This window comes from Ambystoma mexicanum, chromosome 3q, assembly GCF_040938575.1.
Source record: "Ambystoma mexicanum isolate Mex_15411 chromosome 3q, UKY_AmexF1_1, whole genome shotgun sequence".
NCBI lineage: Eukaryota > Metazoa > Chordata > Amphibia > Caudata > Ambystomatidae > Ambystoma > Ambystoma mexicanum.
This window is the reverse complement of record NC_090926.1, coordinates 919,207,407-919,230,643: the sequence shown is the minus strand read 5'-3', so window position 1 is coordinate 919,230,643 and position 23,237 is coordinate 919,207,407. Positions and strand designations below refer to the sequence as shown.

Here is a 23,237-nt window from a genome sequence, read left to right as displayed (position 1 = left end):
TGGCGCCGGGGCGGGGGAGCCCCGCATAGCAGCCGCGTGCAGAGGTTCAGGCTGTCCTGTAGCAGCCCGGTTGTTAGGGTGTTGGTCGAGTGTGCAGGCTTATCTCCCAACTGCGGTGTCGGTTGCTGGGTGGGAGTCTCCAACCGCCAGTGGGGGATGGGCGGTGTGGCCCGATGGGTCGGTGTCCCCGCCGCGTCTTGTGGAGGGGGGCATGCCCCCTGCAGTTGCAGCCAGTGTGGGGGGCCCCCTTCCTCTCTCACCGCTGCTGGGTACATCTGCAGGGCATCCCTCGACCCAAGCGCCCAGCTGCTCGCACGCAGCGCACACGGCGGGCGCCGGGGAAGGGGAGCCCTGCAGCAGTGGTGTGTTGGGGGGGAATCGCGGAGGAGGGGAGAAGAGTGGGGGGGCCGCACTGCTTACCCAGCCCAGGGTTCTGTCTTCGCCGTTGTTGAGTCACGGGGGGGGGGGGGGGGCACCCCTCGACCCAAGCGCCCAGCCACTCGCACAACACGCACACAGCAGGCGACGGGGGGGGGGGGGGGGGCTCTCACAATGGCAGTGTGTTGCGGCCATCCGCGTCACTGGGCTGCAGTCCTCCGGCTCCGCAAATCACCAGCTACTGGGCCCCGTCAGTTGGCCTCCGGAGCACAGCGCCCATCTTCTCCAGGCGGGCTTCACAGTTGGCCTCGGCGGATTTCACCGAGGGCGCAGGGGGCCTTAACTTGCACAGTTGCGTCAGACTTTCGTGGGGGTGGGCGCGGGCAGGGTTCGGGCGGCCCAGGCAGAGCGACGGAGAGTTAAGACCGACATCAGTTGCCCCCTGGTGGTCCCTCCCCCCCCCCCCCAATTATATCTTAGCAGGGTTCCAGTAAAAGTTAATCAGAAAATAGCCCATTTTGGTTTTCATGTCCTTCTGTTGAACAGACTGTAATAAGGTTCCATGCACAAATAGGTTAGGATACACAGATCTTTCAGTTTCCCAGGCACCATTATTTTTGATCATTGTTAACCCAGAGAAGGGACGTCCAGTCAGATTCTTTCCAGCAACATTGAGGAGAGATATGTAGCCATCACAGATTGGTAATTCACGAAGCTAGGTCTCCTGCAAACATATTATAGAATGGTAATCGTTAAGGCCAGCCTCACAGAACAGGTGCATGAAACCACGGGTGTTCCACGATATTAAAGAACAGTCTTTCTTAAACGTATCAGCTCTCTCTCCCCGTGCAACGAACACCCCTTAAGTTTAACCTTCTCGCCGAGACATATGTTTGGTTTGTAAAGTGGGTTTTATTCCCATTTCTTTCAACCTTTTCCAGAAGCACTTCTCTTCTTAGTTCATTTCTAGTTTGATTCCCTTCAGTTGTCAAGCTTTGCTGTGGCTTATTTGAGATTTGGTTTATGCCAACTTCAGTAAGAGTAGACAATTAACATTTGAATGTTAGTAGTTTGTTGTCTGCCGCAAGCAACGTGTTTGCAATCAATTGTGATTGAACATGGAGAATCACATATTCCGATCTACATTGCCACATTTCAACAATATCAATATCCTCTAAGATAATTGTTCTCAACAATGGAACTCTATAGTAATTTAATTGTTAGGTCTGTTCCGTTTGACTTAATTTTTAGTCCAAACATTCTCTAATCAAAGTTTTCTTGATGAACATTGATTATGGACACTCACCTCTCTTCAGTACTCTTTCCACCATGTCATTGTGCTTGCGTCAGTGTAAGTTTAGGGTTCAATTTCAGCAGCGGCGCGATCTGAATGACACCTGGCTTAGTAGGATTGTTGTTTGTCTTCCACTGTACCCCCCCACCCCCTTGCCTCGTTGCGCCTTGAAAAACTTGTGTATAGGCACGTTAGAAAATGCCTTATTTCATATCATCTTATATCATTCTCAGCCCACTCAACTTTCCTTACATTCAATGGAGACATTAAGTTGTGACGTGAGCTTGCGTCATAGGTGGGACCATTAATATCCTGCTTAATAGTCGCAGTCTGAGCTACTTCCTCATTGATTCTCAGCAGCTTCGGCGGTGAGGTTGCACCGGTGAACATTTTCACTGCCGTTGTCCCTCATGGGATTTTGACTTTCGATCTTCTCTGCATCAGGTTGCCCACTTTCAACTACTTCAATCATTGCTCCAATCTCTGCATTGTGTGATTGTTCGGCATCAGAATTATTCCACTTGTCTCCATCAATTGAATAGGTCGATATATTTGCTAAGTCAATAGTGGGATCTGAGTTGCTGCTTACTGAGTCGTTATTTTCAACTCAACCTTTTTTTGGATTATTACCCCTTTTTGACGCTTCAGAGTTAGAGGGGACTAGTATTGATGCCGATTTCCCCCTCCCCCATTATTGTGCCCTCCGACACATACATCTGGTTAGTATACCCATGTGCTGGCCGCGAGGTGAGCAGGTAAACCCCCTTCTTAGTTTCCCCATTTGTCACAGTTTTTTCAGTGTCCGTTTTCTTGCTACTGTCAGACGTCATCCCATTCCCCACAGGTGCCTCTGGGACCCTATACATGGGACTGCTCCATAGGGGATTCCAGGCAACAATTGGTTAGTTCTCCTCCAGCCGTCAGGACCCACTTGGGTCAGCTGGGCTCATCCTCGCAGTGAAGGTCGGGTCACACATTAGGGACAATGTTTCTATCTAAACTAACATACTAAGCCATTATTTTAACTCATTGTGGCAGGCACCTGGGCGGCACGGGAAATGGCGCCAGGGAGCAGGGATGATAAAATACAGTTACGCCAACCCATTCTGGCTTCATTGACACCGCAGTTCCTGCATTCAAGGTCTTCCCCTGAGGTTCTGATCTTTAATTTATGTTTCCTGATACCTTGTGTTACAGAGGATGTGTTGCTGCTAAGGAGAAATATAGTTGTGTCTGCTTAGACCTCTCGTGGACGATTGATGAGGGTTGTGACCTGGGGGTGGGGGTCGTGCTCTTATCAGAAAATGCAAAGGTGCAGCAGTCGAGTCAGTGGTGGGGCAATTTAGTGGAGATGAATTGGCAGCACAGAGCCGGGTGTTGCACGCTCGGGGGTGCATTCTAGTGAAAAATACTAAATATTCGCAACACTGAAAGCACAAAGGGGGTAGTGGACTTCCTCGGGAACAAGACTTGTGCAGAGCTATAATGTGTGCAGGAATTGGGCCTTGTGAACTGATGCGACCAACGTGAGTCGGCAGCTTCTCCTCCCAGGGCTTATACAAAATGGAGTCAAGGGCTCTGAGCTTTTCTAGTGCCAAGTGTCTATGTCTAGGCTCGTGGGGCCTTTATATGCAGGCTGAAAATGTGACCTCACGCCCCCTTTTATGTTACATCACTTCTTACAGTGTTATCTGCACTTGGAAGCGCCTAAGGGGGGGGTTGCGATAGGTTTATGTTCATACCAACATTATGTATAAAAAGAATTTAATAGGACTTTCCGAAGGGACATTTGAAGCATATTCCATAATATATAATAGGAGAAAAAATAAAGAAATGGTGCATCTTGCGCACAAACGATTTGCTTGCACACTAGCGCCTGGTTCCCCAGAGGTAGCACCTGCGCCTATCGGCTTGATAGCCAGGGGCTACTTTTTGCTCCTGGTCAACAAATCCCAATTTCGACCAGTTATGTGGAAGTTAGATTTGCAGAATGGTACACACTAGCTCCTGGTTCTCCAGTAGTAGCTCCTGGTCGCTGGTTAATGCTGGATACACAGGAGATTTAGCTCCTGCGTATCAAAACTCAATTTCTGTCCCTGCAGTAAAACGGTAGCCAAGGGTTCACTACAAGGGGTCAAATCGTAGGAAATTTGTCAAATTTCTCATCTAATTGCGCATTTCTAACTATTTATTGGAATTTCAAGTAAAACACTATCACTTCTATATAGGTCATGAATAACCACCACATCAAAAGTAAATTGTCCACAAACCTGGCATGAAAATGTTTTTAAATGTTCTAAGCCGCTCTTGGTCTGCTACCAAACTTACAACCAATGTTTGGTTAGAGACGACCAGGTGAAGAGTAGGCCGCTTGTGTAGCTTCCTCTGTCCGATGTAAGTTGCGTAGGAATTTCTGCAAATTTTTAATATACACATTAGCCTCTAAAATGTCCTTAAAAGATGGACACTGGATGATGCTTGGGTGGCCCTCCTCGGGTCCTTTCAAGGCAAATTGCTCAAAGCTCAGGACAGTGTTTTCAGGCAACAGCCTTGTCCTTGGACAGATACTCTCCGGGACTTCACAGGAAGCTTGCTGGCAGAGACTAGCAGGGCACGCTGTGTGTTGGCTGGGTAACGGTCCTGCAAATCTGTTCCACCTCGGCCCAGAGGCGCCACACCTTGGTTCATTCCCCGAACATATGTAGAAGATCTGCCATGTCGGCTTTACACCAGGTGCAGTTAGGGTGAGCTGGTTTGTTGAACTTCGCCATTCTATACGAGTTAGGTATGTGCGGTACAATACATTCAGTTGAATTAATCTAAACCTGGTGTTCCTGGACACCTCTTTTGGGAACGCAAGTGCCCTATCCCACTCTGTCGGTCAACTCCAGCCCCAGATCTCAATGGTTTCTATTAACTACTTCGACATAGAATCTATGCTATTGCCTTGTTTTTTTAAAATTTGATTTAAGTTCTACTTTGCGTATGGATTCAAATGTAAAATGTTCTGTTTAAACAGTCCGGATTGAAAAAGGCACAGTACGTGCCAAAACACGTGTCTCAAACAAGGGGTACAATGTTATATTAAATCAAATATTTCCAATGACCTATGGCTGAAAGTTTTTTCTATAGGGGCGCAGTCATGTGCAACAGGTCCTTTTGGGATATTTTTTATATTTAAATTAGGCTGCCCATGCTGGAGGAAGGTGAGCCTTCCCCCTCCTTGAGATGCTTTGATGTTCCCAGGGCTGTCACATTCCAGTTGAATATGACAGGGCACAATGGCACCTGTAGGCTGTGACTTCCCAGAGAACATGTGAATAGGAATTTTGTGCGGGAAGCAGATGGTGTGTGGAATGGCCTCACACACACCCACCCACTAGTAACCCCAAGCCTTTCGCCACTGTCCATTTTGTTCATGTTGGCAACCTACAGATTTGGGCCTAGGGTGTCGAAGCCAGCAAGGAAAACGGGGAACCCCACGCATTTTCCAAAAGAGGACACCCGTGGGAACCCACACATGGCCAAATTGGAGGGGTGGCCCATCTCATGTAGCCCTCCCGAGGGCCGGATAATGGGGGGGGGCTGTCCTGCACTCCTCCCTGGGCTCAGGCATCTGTTCCTAGGAGCAGATATCTGGTCCACTCCATTCTGGCTGGGGAGGGAGGGGGTCAATGTCCCATCCCATTAGAAACTTCCCAGACCCTTTGGGGTGCCCCACAGCCCCCCCCTAAAAAGCGTTCCACCATTTTCCATTTTTTTCTTTGCTTACAAAACTTGCCTTGGTGCAGAGGGGCACATTAGTGTGCCAATCTGCCCCCAGGGTGCCCAAACCCTACTGCCCCATGCATTGGGGGCCCTGTCCCACCATTTTTGGGGGCCCTTTTATGACTGCTCCTAAGGTCAGAGTACAGAGCAAGTACAAGTGTCAGGGGAACGATATGCGAGTTGGGCGCTGAGATGCGGGGCACGTGATGAAGCTGATGGTAAGTGGAGATCGTCTCTGTGACTACATACCTGTGTGCTTTTCCTTGCCTTGTGCCGCTTGTTCTTCTACTTGCTTACAGCGCCTGCTGGCTCTCTGTACCTTCCTTCGCATAGAGTTTCACTACTCAGTCTTACATGCCTCTTATTTCTCCATATTCAGTCTTGCATGCCCCATTAGGTTTCAATAGTTCAATCTTGCAGGCTTCTTTAGTTTTCTTGCATGTTTTCTGGTTTTACTTTTGCAGTTTTGCTTTTATACAGGTTTTATGACTTCCTCTCTGTTTACCTTCTGATGCTCGTTGCATGTGCTCCTCAATTCTCCCCCCCCCACCCCCCCCCATCTTTTTACCTTGTTATGGATTTTCCTCTGTCTTCAGCTGAGCGCGGCTTCCGTCTCCTCAAGATCGGGATCACCGTGGAACTGGACCGGAACGAGACGGAGGAGCCTGGAGACTAAAGACGATGCATCGCGGAACGGCAATAACAGTGAGGACACGTCACGGGAATCAGAAAGTTGGAGTTCACCGCAGGACGTGTTGAGGTGCAGTGTTCTGGCAGTCTGTGTAGCATCTTCCGGAGCAAGGTGAGCGTTACACTGCCAATGGGCAGAACAACGGGAAGTGAAGGTACATGCATGGGTGTGGCTTATTTAAGGGGGGGGGTAGATTGGTAATGAAATCAAGGGACAGTGTGTGCCACGACATAGGTGGAACTGCTAAAGGAACTTAGAAAACCTGCTGGTTTCTGCTTTTGGGATTTATTTTGTGCACAAATGCCGCATGAGAGCAAACTGAGTGACGTCCTTTCGCCAAGTAGGCCACCAATAATTTCTTCGGATTTTGGCCAACATCTTTGCTATTCCAGGATGCCCTTCTAGCAGTGTGTTGTGGTAGCTAGCGATAATCTGTTCTCGTTGAGCCACAGTCGGGAGGTATAGCCATTCCCTGAAACACGGTAACCCGTTGAGAAGCGTATGCTGACTGCTTCTTGCAACCCATGCCTGAAGTTCTTGTTCATTCATATGCTGTAGTATGTTGGCCTTTAGGTCATCTAACGGAGCTATTGTTGTAACCCCCAAGAGTTTACTTTCGGATACGATGGCTACTGGTTCTGGTGTCTCGTACGCTTCTTCTCCATTACCCAGGCATGATAATGCATCTGCCTTGCTGTTACGCATCCGTGGACAGTACGGATAACAGTCGTACTCTGCGAAAAATAAGGCCCATCGGAGCTGGCGAGATGATTGCGCCTTGGCGGACTTCAGGTAGCAATTGTCTGATGACAGTGACCGTGTGCCGGGCTCCTAAGAGGTAATGCCTCCACTCTGAAGCCTGCCTTGATTGCGAGAAGCTCCTTTTCGTTAATTGCGTAGTTCATTTCAGCCGGAGAAAATTTCAACCATGGGACCCCCCAGGATCATCCGAAATTGGGGAGCACTTATTAGATCGTAGGCAAGGTCTTCTCTGTGACCATCCTGGCAAATGAGTGTTACGGTTTCGGTGCAATGGGTCACGAGTCCAGAGGATAACTGGGTGCCATCTACCACCGTAACGTTTTCCGTCACTGCTTTCAGATGGGTGAGGAGACCGATTCGGCCCGCCAGGTCCTGGTCAATATAGTTGCCTATTGCGCCACTATCTATGTACGCCTCCAAGGCATGCATCCGAGGTGGCTGTCATTGGCTGATCAAGATCACTGGGACGACGAGATGAGAGGCCTGTGGTTCCTTCTCCTTGCTCAAAAAACGGACCTCTACACATGCTGGGTGTTGGGGTTTTCCCCGATTCGGATCTGGGTTCTTCCTTGTCCAACGCCCCTATGGCTTTCCTGGGTGGCTTAACTTGGCAGTCGCGCAAGAAATGTCCTGCTTTGCCACAATATAAACAGCTGCTGCTGCCATCTTTTTTCCGCTTTGGTCAGCGGGCTCCGTACCCCACCGATCTGCATGGGTTCAGGTTGGTTCTCTGGCTGGCGAGGCTGCTGTTCTTTGGAGCGTACAAACACTGTTCTCCCCTCTGATTACGCTCGATCTGTCTCGGTCCTGGAGTCTGTGATCTAGTCGTACTAAAAGATCAATATACTCTGCACAATCGTCCGGTGGATTTACGACCTGGGCAAGAACGTCTTTCAGTTCCCCTCAGAGACCCCAGTGGAAAAGGGTGGTTCTTCTCTCTTCGGGCCAATTGGTCTCCGCCACCAATCTGTTAAATTTGGCTATGTCAACAGGTCTTGGCTCCCCTGTCGAAGTGATAACAACTCGCTGTCTAAGGCCTGACCCCTGGTGTGTCGGGCGAACAGCTTTTCCAGTTACCGTTGAAACACAGCAAAATTACGCAGCAGCAGGTCATCTTGGTTTACAAGAGGAATGAACCAGTCTGCCGCACTCCCTCCACCCCCCAGGTATGAAAACTAAGGCAACCAGAGGCTGCTCATTGGGGAACGGCCCAGGTCTGCAAAGGAAATTCAGACGAAACTGGTTCATAAAAATGGCAAATTTGTTTGGATCCCTGGAAAACCGCTCAGGCGGAGTCAAGGGTACCACACCAGGAAGAACTACCTGCACTGGGGTTGTTGAAGGTGCAGGAGGGGGGTTGGGTACCTATGGGGGATTGGCCAGTTTGATTCTGCAGTACCTGTCTTACTCTGTCCAGTCTATTTACTACCAATTCTCTCCATAGTGTGTTTATTTCCTGTCGGGCAGCATGGACCTCAGCCCGTGTAGTAGGCTTTGCGTTCTGTTACACTCACCTTAGTTCTGCGGGAGAGTCTGAAATCCTCTGTGTTGTGCCATTGCGATTTCTCGACTGCCACTTCAGGGATGACTGCTCCTAAAGGTCGGAGTACAGAGCAAGTGTGTCAGGGGAACGATATGCGAGTTGCAGGCACCCACGGCCTCCCAACTCCCTGTGATCCCACCCACCTATGAATGTGCTCACCTTGTGTAGATAGAAGGTAGGCTCTCCGTCCTGCTCTTATTCCTCAGCAGGGGTGCGAGTGTTCTGTAGTCATCAGTTACGTCACTGATGTTAGCTCCAGGCCTGCTGTGGCGTTGGAGAGATATTTGGGCGCTGAGATGCGTGGCACGTGATGAAGCTGACGGTAAGTGGAGATGGTCTCTGTGACTGCACAGCTGTGTGCTTTTCCTTGCCTTGTGTCTCGTTCTTATACTTGCTTACAGCGCCTGCTGGCTCTCGCTGTACCTTCTTTTGTATAAAGTTTCAGTATTCAGTCTTGAATGCCTCTTTATTTCTCCATATTCAATCTTGCATGCCCATTAGATTTCAATAGTTCAGTCTTGCATGCTTCTTTAGTTCTCGCATGTTTTTTGTTTTTACTTTTATACAGGCTTTATGACTTCCTCTCTGTTTAACTTCTGATGCTTGTTGCATGCGCTCCACTTTTTCTTACCTTGTTATGGATTTTCCTGTCTGCAGCTGAGCACGGCTTCTGTCTGAATGGCAATAACAGTGAGGACACGTCGTGGGAATCAGAAGTTGGAGGAGTTCACCGCAGGACGTGTTGAGATGCAGTGTTCTGGCAGTCTGTGTAGCATTTTCCAGAGCACGATGAGCGTTACGCTGCCAATAGGCAGAACAACGTGAAGCGAAGGTACATGCCTGGGTGTGGCTTATATAGCCAGTCACACCTCAGAGACTAGACTGCAGCCCTCAATAGAAGTCAGGGCTGATTCCCCTCCATGTTGGGTGACCGGCATAGTGAAGAATATTGTAATTGGTGCCATGCACGAGTCCAGCCGAGTTCTTTCCAGATTCTACTGGCAGTTTCTTGGTGATCTGTGAACCCAATGGGAGCGTCCTGGGGCATGTGTGGGTGAATGGAATACAGGGTGTGTGGGGGCAGGTGTAGCAGAACTGGTGGTTGTGACAGAATTTGACAGCCACAAGTACAAAGCATCTTAAGAAGGGGGAAGGCGACACCTTCCTCCGGCCATGCACAACCAAATTAAATACCATAGGCTCCAAGGATCTAGCTTCTCTATTGACTTAAATTCTGCTGGTGGCAGTGCGAACTGACAAAAGGGAACAGGAAACCCAACACCTCATTGATATGCTATGTGTCAACTTGTAGCCGGCTCACACCCTCTGTATAAAGGGCAGTGAATGGCATGTCTGGGACAACTTAACAGTAAGTAACCCCTGCAGGGAACCCCCTTTCAGAGGAAGTATTATGTGATGAAGTCTGTTCTTTGCCACAAACTTCAAGGGAGACCAACGCTTAGATCGGGAGTCACAGAGAGCTCAATTAACCAGAGACACTTTGATGCACGACAGGAAGATGGGTGGGACTTAGTAGTACATGTCACCCCTTACCTTTCATGTTGGAAAGCACTCTGGTTATAACCTCACGCATAACAAGATTGGTGGGGTCCCAAGATTAGTTCAATATGGTAAGCTTAGCGTGTACCAATCACTGGGGTCCATTTGGTTTTAAAAGAAGGCTGAGCCCCTCACTGGAGATCATACGACGACTTTGAAAGGCGTAAGGACGACTCATTTGGATCCTGGCTGAAGGTACAGTCTGCTTTAGGCCAGGATTTCCAAGAGGGAAGCAAGATCCCTCCCCTAAACATCTCCCAAGGAACAGAGTGAGAGACCGGACTCGGATGATCCAGCCACAACACAGCGTGCCCTGCTAGCAAGCTTCCTACGTGGGAAGTGCCAAAGAGTCTGAATAAAGGACAAGGCAGTTACCTACAAACACTCAGCTTTGGGCCGTACACCTTAATGGACGCCAAGCCCTGCAAAGAAGCTAGGAGTGCCACAAGTATCAACCAGAGTCCATCATTTTCAAGACAGTCGAGCCCTCTGTGACCGGCTGTACCACTGACTGGTCACGCTGCAGTCACTCAAGCCGTCCTAATGCCTCGCAGCACAGAAACTATTCTTGACCCAGAGCCACCATGTAGGCCAGTCTGCACCCGTCCATCCAACCTCACTTGTCAGCCGTATGGAACCCGTGGCTGTCCCATCTTTAACTCTGTCGTAGGCGTTAGGAAAGATTTCATATTGTATGTAATTTTCCCTCCATGTGTCAACCCCCAAACTTTTTGCTGCTGTTTTGCACCCTGATCTAGACTTTGCCGGAGAAGCGCAGCCTTCCGCTGCACTCCTCTGGGCTTTCCCTCAATTCTTATGGGGAAACTGACATGCCCTTAAGACAGTCAGTACTGGGAGACTTTGTTTCCCTTAGTTCTTTCCTCATGTTACAGCTTTTGTGCAACATGAAACAAGAGTGCACTCGAACTTACTTTACCGCGCTCTTGGGTCTCTAGTCATTCCAAAGGCCCTAGAAACTCTCGCTGTACTTATGAACTGTGCAAGTGCGTCACGGACAGGAATGGTGGCAGCTATAATTTCTTGTGTTTTGAACCCTTTTTCGCCATGTTATCCGCGCTTACCGCGTTTGGCAAAAATTAGTGGCCTGGCTCCAAAATGGCCATGCCACGAGGTTCTTGGTCCTGTCCTCTGACCATCTTGCCCCTTCACCAGGTCGAGCCGACCCGGGTCCGTCCTTATTTGGTCATGCACTTTTGCGCAAAACCCACCGCTTTCGCGGGCTTCTGCATGCATTGTGTGCGCCTCCACGATGTGGGCTGGGATGTCTGTTCCCAATACACATCCTGGGTGCAAGAGAGTCTGGAGTGTCCTGAATGCCTGGGACCACCATGGTCTGTGACAGGTCCACGTATGGTGTGAGTGTTTGTGAGCAGATCTCCCATTGGGTCCTCTCCATTTTGGCGCAAAGGGAACTTTGGATAAGAGGAGGCTGAAAACACCACTACCATGTCGATCTCCCGAGTTCACACCGAACAAGGGATAAGGAGCCAAGTATCCTGCAACAGGAAGCTGAGTCGAGGAACCGCTAGTGACCCGCTGAAGGTTTGGCACCCTGAACTGCTGTCATCCTGCGAGACCCCTCTGCATCTGATCATCCTAGAAGGTCTGTGAAGGCGCTTCGACCCATTGGAATAGTGGGATCAACTATTCCCGGCACCTTCATCAAACCCTGCAAGTAAGCCTCTTCGGAAGTGTCCCTGGGCCAACCAGTGGGCTGACCAGCTTACGCCCTCAAAACTTGGTCTACTGCTTGCTCTGCGTCCACGGCACCCTCACCCCGAAATTCGTACACTTAGCATTCCTAGGTCTGAAGTGAGACGAGTGCACCCAGACCAGAGTAAACATGGTTGCCGTGTTGCCCTGCTGCGGTAACAACCTGTGCACGTCCGCTGCATTTGGGACACCCTCGACCCTGCATCCTGCAACACAAAATCTACATGGTGTCGAGACGTCCTGATCATCGCAGCTGAACCTGCCAGCAACTTGAACTGAACTGGAGAAGTCTGGGTCTGAATGCGTCGGGACCGGTGAATAGTCAATACCCCAAACGGTGGCCCCTCGCGCAAGAACCCGTTTCTTTTCTACCGCTGTTGCGAAATAGCGACTATCCCGCACTTTCACCCTGCCTCTGCCCACAAGTGGAGGCCTTACTTGAGTAGTGGGGACTTGTTCTGCATCGCTTCATTCACCTTCCTGAACTGCCCGAGACCCTACTTTATTCATTGGCACCAGCGCGTGCAGGTACTTTTGAGCATAAGGCTCCTCTCTTTGTAGGACTCGGACTTCCTCCTAGTTAGGTGCATTTCTGATGTCGAACTGGGTCTAATGATTACTTGCACTGCCTGTTTTCCTCCCCATCTAGGTGGTCTACATATTATGTGCTCATAGCTCCTTAGACCCCTCGGTCTTGTATATATATGGTATTGATTGTGATGTGTTGGTTTACTTTAGTATTATTGTGATTCTTTGCTATGGTCCATGTTACAAAGGCCTTGTAATAAATGTGTATATTTTTAATATAACACCTGGAGTAATTTTTAAGTGTCCTTGCTTTGTGTGCTCATTGAGGTCTTTCAGTCATTCTCACCCCTCTTGAGACTTAGTCTTGACCGCCGCCATCGCTACCCTGATTGGTCTGGCTTATCCAGAGTTTACCCTGTTCCAAGAAACTAGGCTGGCCTTCTGAACCTCTGCCTCTCCAGGTCAGAGTTCAGAAATCCATCTTAACAGTAGGTGCTGCAAAGCGTCCTGGAACCGACTTTACACTGTCACGCATCAAGGTGGGTTTATTAGCAAGATAGTTCATAGGAAACATCAGCACGTCCCATCAGCCTAGCAAGCATCTTCCAACTGTCCCACATGGAACGCCAGTGCAGATCATAACACAGACACAAACATTCCACAGTGACCTCACAGTACACAAACACTCCATACTGATATCACCACATTCAGGGAACCAGTGATGTCACTCAAGCCAAGCTTACATTACAACACCTCTCCCTCCTTACATACATTTCTGAACCTGAAGATTTACAGCACCTAAATTACAGCACTCCAACATCCATACCCCCTTACAAATACATGTGGCCATCACGTACCTGCACCAAAAACCCAAATGGACAACTACCACAACCCCAGGGAAAGCTGTTCAGATAGAAGGAACAATCACACTCAAAACAACTCCAATGAACACCCAAAATACAGACTGCCAGGACATTTGATCGCCAACTATAAACCCCATGCGGCAACCAAGAGATATTAACACAACCCGTGCCACAAAAGACACCCAATCAACAACAACACCTTCCCTCAAAACCAAATCTATAAGAGGAACCCACCGAAGTGTAAAAAGGGCTAACTACCCCCCCTAGAAACCTAGACTGGAAAACACCCAAGGAACAAAAATAAACTAAGCACTACCACCTGTTCCAAGCTGCCCCTTGAAACCTAGAGCCTGCCACGCTCCAGCGTTCCCAAAGAAAATAAATACTGTACCCTAACGCTCCAAACCTTCAGTGCACGAACAACCTTCCACCCTAGGGCACCGGGGCTGCCACCCCCAGGCACTAACCCAACTCAACCAAGAGCAAACAACAAGCACAGATACCACATCAGTCCCCCACAGCACTCTGCAAAACACAGAGGTAAAGTAACACCACACATCCGGAAGACAACCAAAATAATGGTTGACTTCAAAACACCAACCAAAACCCCTAGAACCAGAACAATGACTGGAACACAAAACAGAACCCCTAGTCCCTGCCAACTGTACCACAGTATACAACCGCATCTACAGTACACCTACGCATCCCCGGGACCCCTAGCCCCTGCCAACTATACCACAACCACATCTACAGTACACCTAACACACCCATTAGGACCCCTAGTCCTTGCCAAATCACAAAGCAGCAATGAATCACTACCCATGTGGCCTCAAGTCTCTGCCACTAGCACCTCACTCTGCACACCACCCTCACTGCGTTCATATGGCAGACAGAGACAAATAGACAAATGCCAAAATCATTACATGTGTCCACTGTACGACGCAAGCTTCAATTATGCTGTGGAAAAGACATAGGCCAAATAGCTGTGCAAGAAATAATAAAATGCACAACACCCACAAGTCCTCCCACCCACCCGCGGGTCCTGCCAGAAATTAAATTCGGCCTCCACCTGCAAAAGAAAATGTTAACACACAATGAAGTTGAACCCACCACCCACGAGTCCAAGGACCCACAGTAAAAACAAACTGCAAATATAATATAACTTGTCGCACAACAAAATCAATGAAAGCAAATACAATTCATGTTCAAATTCCAAAATTCTTAAAGAGTAGGGCCACAACACAAACACACATACCGGCCCTTGACATCGAACACTCGGAGCACAACAAAAGTAGGCCACAACACACAAACGAGACACCACTCACACGGCCTTACAGGAACTTAGATTAGTTCTGCAATACAAATGCATTTTGTCCTCTTGAAATGGCACATATGCGTGAAACCAAATGCAGAACCAATAATCCACTCCAAACCAGAGTTTGCAACCATGGTTAAACCGGCGAAAACTCACTTCTGCCAACACAAAGACAAGTGAAGCTTCCAATTCATCTGGTGATGTGCTTAAAGTGCAATCCTCGTTTCCATTCCAAAGAAATGCACACAGATTCCCCACGGCACTCTTCCAGGGAAACCAAGGACTTCCATGTCCCATCCTGCTCCCCCGCCTCATAGGTAAACACGGAAAAGAGGCCAAGGAAAACCCACACCACCTTGTCCATTATGCATCCCCTTCCATGTCCTATACAGGGAGCGTACCATAACCTGCGCCGAACAAGCAGCGTTCAACAAGTCACTTCCGCGTTTCAGCGCCACCTGCTGGGATGCACCACAATGACCAGTACACGTCATCCTCCCGCTATGGACGCCATAGAAGTGACATCTCAAAAGTGTTCCGCATTCCCGCTTGACATGCTGTAACGCTCCATGATGACCCGACGTCGTCATTTCACCACTAACACCATTGGAGGCACATCTCCGGCCGGGCCGCAGTAACTGCAGTGGCAACGGGCATCCATGCAATCCACTGCCGGAAATGCACCTCCCGCTGACCAGAACACACGGTCTCCAGGGGGTGACACCTCTCAGCCCTGCTCGCAGCCATTTTCTCACCTCCAATGACTCCGCTGGACCCTCTGGCTCTGGACCCAGAGGCTCCCGCCACCCCGGCTGCAGACCACCGAACGGAGTCCACTCCTCCGTCAACAGCACTGGGCACCTTATTCCAGCACTGGACCTCCGGACGGAGTCCCTCTCATCAGGCCGAACGCTGGGCCTTTCAGCACTTACAGGCCAAGGCCCTTCCGGCCCACCAATATCCTTCACTCGCTGGCTCCTGAAGTCTGTCACGTTGTCCTCATGCGCCCCAGACCAGCGCAATACAGGGACCACCTATCCCAGCACCTGGGGAATGGCACCCAGATCCCGGTTTCTGGGGCCAAGGCAGCTGGCTGAAGTCTAGGACGTGTGGACTGGAGGGCGATGTTCCTGGATACTGTTCCCTCCACAACATCCCATCCCTGTCACCAGTGTAACGAAGTGGCAGTACACACAACACACCTGGACCAGCAGTTAAGATTATGTGGGTTTATTAGCAAGATAGTTCATAGGAAACAGGCACGTCCCATCAGCCTAGCAAGCACCTTCCAACTGTCCCACATGGAAGGCCAGTTCAGATCATAACACAGACACTGACATTCCAGTGACCTCACAGTACACTCCATACTGACATCACCACATTCAGGGAACCAGCAATGTCACTCTCAAGCCAAGCTTACATTACAACAAAGGTCATCTCAAGCACCAGGTACATTGTGGTTTCCATCCCCCTGGTCCTTCCCTGAAGGCCTGTAGTGATATTTAAAACCCCTTGCTCCCTTGGTGCTTTAACCAAATAAGCACAAACAGTTAAGACAGATTGCTTTACCAACTACCCTCCTGTCATTATCTAGAGTGCATCCCTTTCCATTGTGAAACAGTCTGTCCTCAGTGTTCCTTTACAAGGTGGGTTGTATTTTGTAGTGTGCTAGAAATGTCTGTTGTATTAATAAAGTAGATATGTTTATACAATTGACTGGATTGTCCCTTTTATCATTGGGTAATAACTATTTTCGCTGTGTTGCAACTAACAAACGATCCATGACCTTGTGGAGATAAGCTTGCCGTTCCGTCCAGGTTATCAAAATTGGAGAAGGAGGTGTATAGTACTTGTGTTTCCAATGTGGTTGGATCCCTTCTGAGGGGCCGATTGCTGGTTTAGAAACAGATATTCATCCCTGGACCACTGGTGCCCCCAAAGTGGATTTGTCATAAGGAGGATGTCACTGCACTTTACAACTGAAATAAAAGCCTTCATTGTGAGGACTCCATAAGCATTTCACTGCAGTTTAATCACCCTCAGAAAGACTTGGGGGTTTTAATCCGGGCTGCATGCAAAAAAGATACACCGTTGAAAGGGGGCAGCAGGGTGCAACCAAGCAGGCCTTGTCAAATCAGACAAAAACACAGTAATAGAGTCAGGACGTAGAGTCTTGTGGTCTGGAGTGCCTGGAGAATACGTTGTGCTGCAAGGACTCCCTGTCCTCTTTCTTTGTTGCTGCTTCACTCCATTAAACCTCCCAGTGACCGCGGAGTCAGGACGTAGAGTATTGTGGTCTTTGGGCTCTGAGGGCACAAGGGCCCAGCAGCCCTGGCAGACGAACACGCTCTCCACCAACAGGAAATCTGGTAGGTGATTCGATCTATTTTTGTCCATTACACCTTTATCTACCAGATTAATTATCAACAAGTAACTGAGGCTACTGCTTGGAACTTTTGGGAGACTGCAGGGGCTCTGCCCCTTTGGTCCCATTTGACGTCCCCCAAGCCAAGATTCTTCTTGACACGAACTAGTGCTACCCCTAATAGCGCGACCACCATTAGCCGTATACCGGGAGACTGCGGGGGATCGCCCCTTTGACCTGTTTTTTTTTTGTCTATTCGTCATAAACTTCAGTGAACCTGACCTTTACATCAAGAGAAATGACTTCTCAAGTAAATTCATGCATCTCTGCCCCAGAACTTACGACCAACACCAACTTGCGTCCCAACACGAGACAACGGGTGAAACAAGATAAACGAACACTTCCTATCATTGCGAATCAATCTTTCCAACCTTCCACAATAGATGCCCTGCTCAAAAAAGAAATGACAAAAAAGTTCGCAACAACTCACCTTTAAAGTACCGAGGACGGACTTGCATGAAATAGACATGAAGCCTGGCTCCATCTACACAGAGCATGTGAATTTACTTCAATCGGAAGCTCCCGTAGTTGAGGATGAGAATCCCTAAGAATTCAGAAGTGCTCCTCCCGATATATCAAGTTGCATGCTGTCTAATGCAGTTGGACAAACAATGTCCGTTTTAGTCCGAGGAAATAACACCATTAACCAACCAATTCAAATTGCAAATTATTTGTTTATTGATGACGAAGCGCCCCACCCTAAAACCAATACTTCTCTTCCTTTAGCTACTCCATCGAATTCGCCCATCACACCCATTTCTCAGTCTCTGGGAGAAAATTCAATGGAGCGTGACACTGCGATGTTCCTGGGGCTTCAACAGAGTAAGCCGTTGAGTCCAACCTGGTCCGACTCTCAAAGACAATGACCACACTGCCAACCAGACCGCCCCAAGAAGCGGTAGCGAAATCTGACGAACATCAAACACCAGAATTATCCAAAAGAAAACAAGCAAAACAAGTGAAATTAAGATGGTTACAGTCTTATCCGGCCCGGAGTCTTGCTAAACCTATGAAGACAAAAGAGACGCAACAATCTAATTTAAGGGCAGCCCGTCTCTCCCTAGACATCACCGAAATCGAGTCCTTGCTTACAAACTTTGAAAAAAAGAAAAGTATTTGGAGATACGTACTTACAACGATCAAATAATCACCCCACGACATCCACCCCGGCTGCGAACATATCGCATCACCCAGGCAATCCTTCACAGATGAACGATCCCCTTCGTCACTCTGCAAACACTCAAAAGGACTTACCTGGAAAGAAAAACAAATGTGTCCATGAGGATGCTGACCCCTCCATGTTTGATTGTCAAGAAACCCAGAAGAACGATGCCCCTTCTATGAACTATCCACACGACCAAGAGCCCCTCAATAAATGCTTATGTCTTTCACCGGACGCCCAAACAACTCCGCGGATACCGACTACGATGGTTGATTTACAAAACAACCTTACAACCATCACGACAGAAGCAATGATTCCATTTTGCAAACTCTACGAGGCAGCAAATGATACAATTAAAGATCAAGCTACCCTCCTAGCACTAATACACAACAAACAAATTCACCTTGAAGCATTTGTTAATAATATAGAAAAACGTCTAGGATCGGGAAGCAGAGCGCTCCCACCAATGGCAATCAAGATTGTGCGAGATGACAGTGGCTGAAAGAGCTGAGAAAGCTACTCTTACATCGACTCTGATCACACTGATGAAGGCCCAGTTTTTGCATAATCCAAAGCCCCTTCTGGACCCTGCAACAATATTGCATACTTCGAAGAGCACACAGCCCATAACAGACCCACTGGTAATCGCGGCCATTCACCCTCAACCTGCTGTTACAAAATCGCCTCTTCGGCCAATCAGACGCAAACCAATAGATACCTTTGAAATCTTCTCTAATAACAAACCTGGCAACCAACTAGCATCCATCAAACAGGTTATCAAACCTAAAAATATACAATCGAAGGGCAAAAAGCAAACAGGCTCTCGAGCCTTTCTAAGGAACTGTAACCTCATGGGCACCTCTGAAACAAAGCCCAACCCAAAAAAAAAAAAAAAAAAAAAAACGAGAAAATAACTATTGAATCTACCTTGCCCATCAACCCTGAACCTCTGATAAGTCCATTACAAGGGCATTCCAACACCCCAGAGGCGGAAATAGAGGATCTACTCAATCTCACCACACATTTGGAGCATGAACCGACAGCCAACAATGAATCTATATTGATAACATTGGACGAATACCACACTGTGCAATCTGATGACTCAGCGAGTATCAATCTCGATTGTGAAACTATCTCAGATTCGGAATCTTGCTACACAGGTGACATCACTGCTATCTCGGATGCCACTCAAACTATTCGATCAACACATCACGATCAAGTGATAAGCCGATCTATAATGAAACATATACCTCTGAAATGGAAAGAGATATGCAGGAAATACAACAAAAAGAAGCAAAGAAGATCCACACTACTGCTATCTATAACCTTCCACAATTTATTGACCCTTGGCAAAAAAAAAGCGAAATACATCCTGCGAGTAGCTTGTATTGAACACACACGACTGCAAATCACACTCAATAGGGCTAATCTACTAAGATTATTCCAGGTATTTCCAGAACTAAACTCAATACACTCACAGGAAAATCAAGACAGTGATCTTTGAATGATCACTCGCTGGATAAAGTACTAGTCGAATTCTATAACCCAGATACCATGAATCGTATCTTACAGATGGCTGTCCCGTTACTTTCATTAGGGTTTGCGTGTACAGTGGATACCAAAGACGCAACAAACGTAATAGAAACATGCCAGCATTATGCATGTTCACAGAATCAGAACAAGGATCACATCGATACACACAACGTTACCTATCCTTTCCGTCGAGTGTATGAAGATCCGATTCTAAACTCTACAAACAGCCTTGATGCTCGATTATAACCATTACCACAACTAACCGCACACACATGGACGCTGTGCTCCTGAAACACAAGAGGATCGTCTCATCTCTTTGAATTATTAGATACTGTATTAGAATCCTCCCAAATCATATGTCTCCAGGAAACCTGGTTATCCCAGACACCCGTGTGTGATGGTTATATAACCGCTCTCAACCCAGCCATAAAAGGAATAAGGGGCCAACCATCGGCGGGCCTACTAACCCTAATAAAAATATCGTGGAAAGTTATCGAATCTGAAAACATTAACCCATGGACTCAACTTACCATCATAATAATCACGAAAGGTGTGGATTCAAATCCATCAACTCAAGTGATGCTAACTTTCTAGACGGCGTCTTTCTGACAATCGACAGAACGGCCGTAAAATTCCCCAAAATCAGTTTTATCATCTGTGGAGACCTTAATATACATCTGTATACTGAAGAAGGCGTAAGGAGACATCACATTTACTATCAACAAGAGCTCTTCGCTGGTCAAAAGACTAGCATGAGGGATCTAGAACTAATAAATCAGCCCTATGATAAACAAAACTGCCTTCTGCCAACCTGATCATCCAGAAAGACTGCAATTATTGATTACATATACCCGTCTTCAGATATAAACATAAGTTAGTAGGATTGCAAGTATTCCCTACCATCAAAAGCGACCACTCAATGCTCAAGATCTCAGTGGCAGGAGGAAATGTAACATATGCGGCCCCCCCTCCTACGTTGCTGGAAATAACAGGAGCAACATCCAGATTAAGAATTAGCAATAACCAGTTGGCCGCCATCCCACAGCTCTTTCAACAAACAGAGATGCCAGACGAATTTAAAATAAACTACGACTGGATCCTGATTCCGTATCAAATGAAACAGAGCACTATAGAGAAACCAACTCACCGTCACTATTATAATCCAGAAATAGTATCCAAAAAAAAAAAAACCTTCGAAAGTGGTCAAAGGATCCCACTGCAGAAAATATTAAGATTAAGAATGCTAAGCAAGCCTATAGAAATTGGAATAAAACTAACGCGTTTAAGTTACAAGATGACGCAGAAGCTATGCTAACTACACTGCGTAACAAAAATCTGAGATCCCTCTGGAACCTACTAAACAATGCAAGACAGCAGCATTTGATGGTAGCCAACGTCACAGAAAAGAACTGGATCGCACATTTCACGAACCTCTATAAAGATCGAACCCAAAATGAACATCTGGATAAAATTCCCAGCACAAACAAATGGACCATTACCTGGGAAAAAAAGCAATTTGTAGAGATGATCCACAATCTAAATGTATCCAGAGCACCAGGTCTGATGGATCATCTAATGCCACCTTGAAACGAGATCCAGAGACTTGGGCGAACCTTCTGGACCACATTCTAACTTTGGTCAACTCACTAAAGGTGCTACCCACCACCTGGTCTAAAGCGCTATTGATAACGATCTACAAACAGGGCAACAGAGATGATCCTGCCAACTTCAGACCCATTGCCCTGTTAGACCCTTTAGGCAAATTATTTGCAAGCCATCTCCTTAAAAAACTGTCCGCCTGGGTTAAAGCGACCAACTGCTTCGATTGTCGACGTTTCACTCCAAAAGTTGGGATGAACGTGAACCTGTTTATAAATGATAAAGTTTATATATAAACTATATCATTTTAATTAAAAAAAAAACAGTGATAGATTACCACTAAAGACATACACTAGTCATTTTGAAATGTCCCATTGAAAGTAGGCATGTTTAAATAAAGGCACGCCAGTGGCTTCGTGTAAAGCCAAGTGCCTAGTATCCTGTAAAGACAGGATTATCTGATGACACAAACACCATTAACATTTTTATTTGCACATTACGGATGAAGCGCGAAAGTGGTACAAAGGTTTACTATACCAACTATACAAAGAAAAGGGAGGCACAAAAAATACCTATTGGCTCCCACCAATGTTCTATTTGCGCTAAGCCCCAGGCCCACTGTCAACACACCAAAACGTGAGTCAAAAACACAAAGCACTTAAAAACTCAATACCAATACTTCCGACACACACACACACACCTGGTTCCCCACACATCATATACAAAAACATGATTTTCTACAACCCACTACATTAGCCCTTTGCCAACGTCAGATGTCCATCTGACGTGACCCCCTCCAACTACATATATCCCTTTAAATGCCCCAGTACACCCAATCGACAACGCAATTTAAACCCCTCAAAATGGTACCCATGTAAATCTAGACTGCTGTGCAGCAAACACCTGGACTTGTACAACCACCAGCACCTAATATAAGGACCATCTGTAAACACCAATTCTAAACCCTCCACCCCAAGAGACACGAAAAACCCCGATTTCTACAACCCACTCCCGAGTCTGCATCACCCCTCTCACCCCCCCTAAAAAAAAACAGGGTCTCCACCATATCATATACAAGACCAGTGATTCCTTGCAACAGCCCACAACTCAGTACCCCCCCCCACACATATAACCCCCAGACAGGACCACTAAAGAACCCCTTGCGATTCCCTATACAACCGCAAAATCCCTTCTACAACACCAACACTAGACCATGCACTACTCACCCCCTCGCATGTGACGCTCTAAAAAGCAAAATCTTAAACATTACACGAACACAAGACGATGTTACTCTGCACAAACACAATTCCTCGGGCCTCTGGCGTGCCTCCCCCTTCTTGGCGACAGAAAGCTCGTGTCCAGGTTGTCTGCACTGTTCTCTCTCTCTCTAACCCCAACCGTGGGACAGTCCAATTTGCAACGCGAGAATACGGTTCACTGCAACCAAAGCAAAGGTCTTTCACCACCCCTAATCTCATCTTCGCCCCTTCCTTATTTCACGACGCCATTTTGAGAGCCCCACCGGAGCTCGGATATTGAAAGAAGAGTCGCCCGACAGCGGCGGCTCCATGGAATTAATCTTACCGGTGCCTGCGCCAAATTGCGCGGCCTCAATCCCTGCAGTCACGGGCGGCGGCTCTTCGGGTCCTGGTGAGGCCCCTCCACCGGAAGCAACCTCTGCGTCAGCCAATCCTTCACTCTGCATTGACGTCAATGCGCCTCGCTCTCACTACCGAAGGTTGCCGGGGCAACATTAAAGGAGAATCCTCTTCTCAGAGACTTGTTTGTGTTCCATATGTCATGGACATGGAAAGGAGACTAAAACAAAGGAGAGTCAAAAAGTCACCATCAAAATCCTACCCACAAATAATTTTAATAAACAGATAGTGTATTAATTTAGTTTTGAGGATGTGCTGGCGTTCAGCGCCATGTTGGTGGACTTTCTTACTTTCGTTCTGTTCCTATGTAAACAGGCACATTTTTAGCTGATTCTATGTACAGAAACGGAGGTTCTGTTTATGCTCAGTTCTGCTCTTTACTTCTCGAGCAGCCAACAATAAAACTCATGAACAACAAACTGAC

At 47.6% G+C, this 23,237-nt stretch overlaps 1 protein-coding gene across 3 annotated transcripts in view; it reads right to left on the bottom strand.

The window, feature by feature from the left end:
• PRKAR1A (protein kinase cAMP-dependent type I regulatory subunit alpha) overlaps positions 1-22,926 on the bottom strand; it is a 459,354-nt gene extending 436,428 nt beyond the window's left edge. Inside the window, exon 1 of one of the 3 annotated variants that reach the window (XM_069655075.1) lies at positions 22,740-22,926. The gene's annotated coding sequence lies outside the window, so the exon portion shown is untranslated. Of the gene's footprint in view, positions 1-22,381; positions 22,510-22,739 lie in introns of those variants that run through there. The other 2 variants (XM_069655072.1, XM_069655074.1) reach the window with 2 other exon arrangements.
• Between the last annotated feature and the right edge of the window lie 311 nt (positions 22,927-23,237).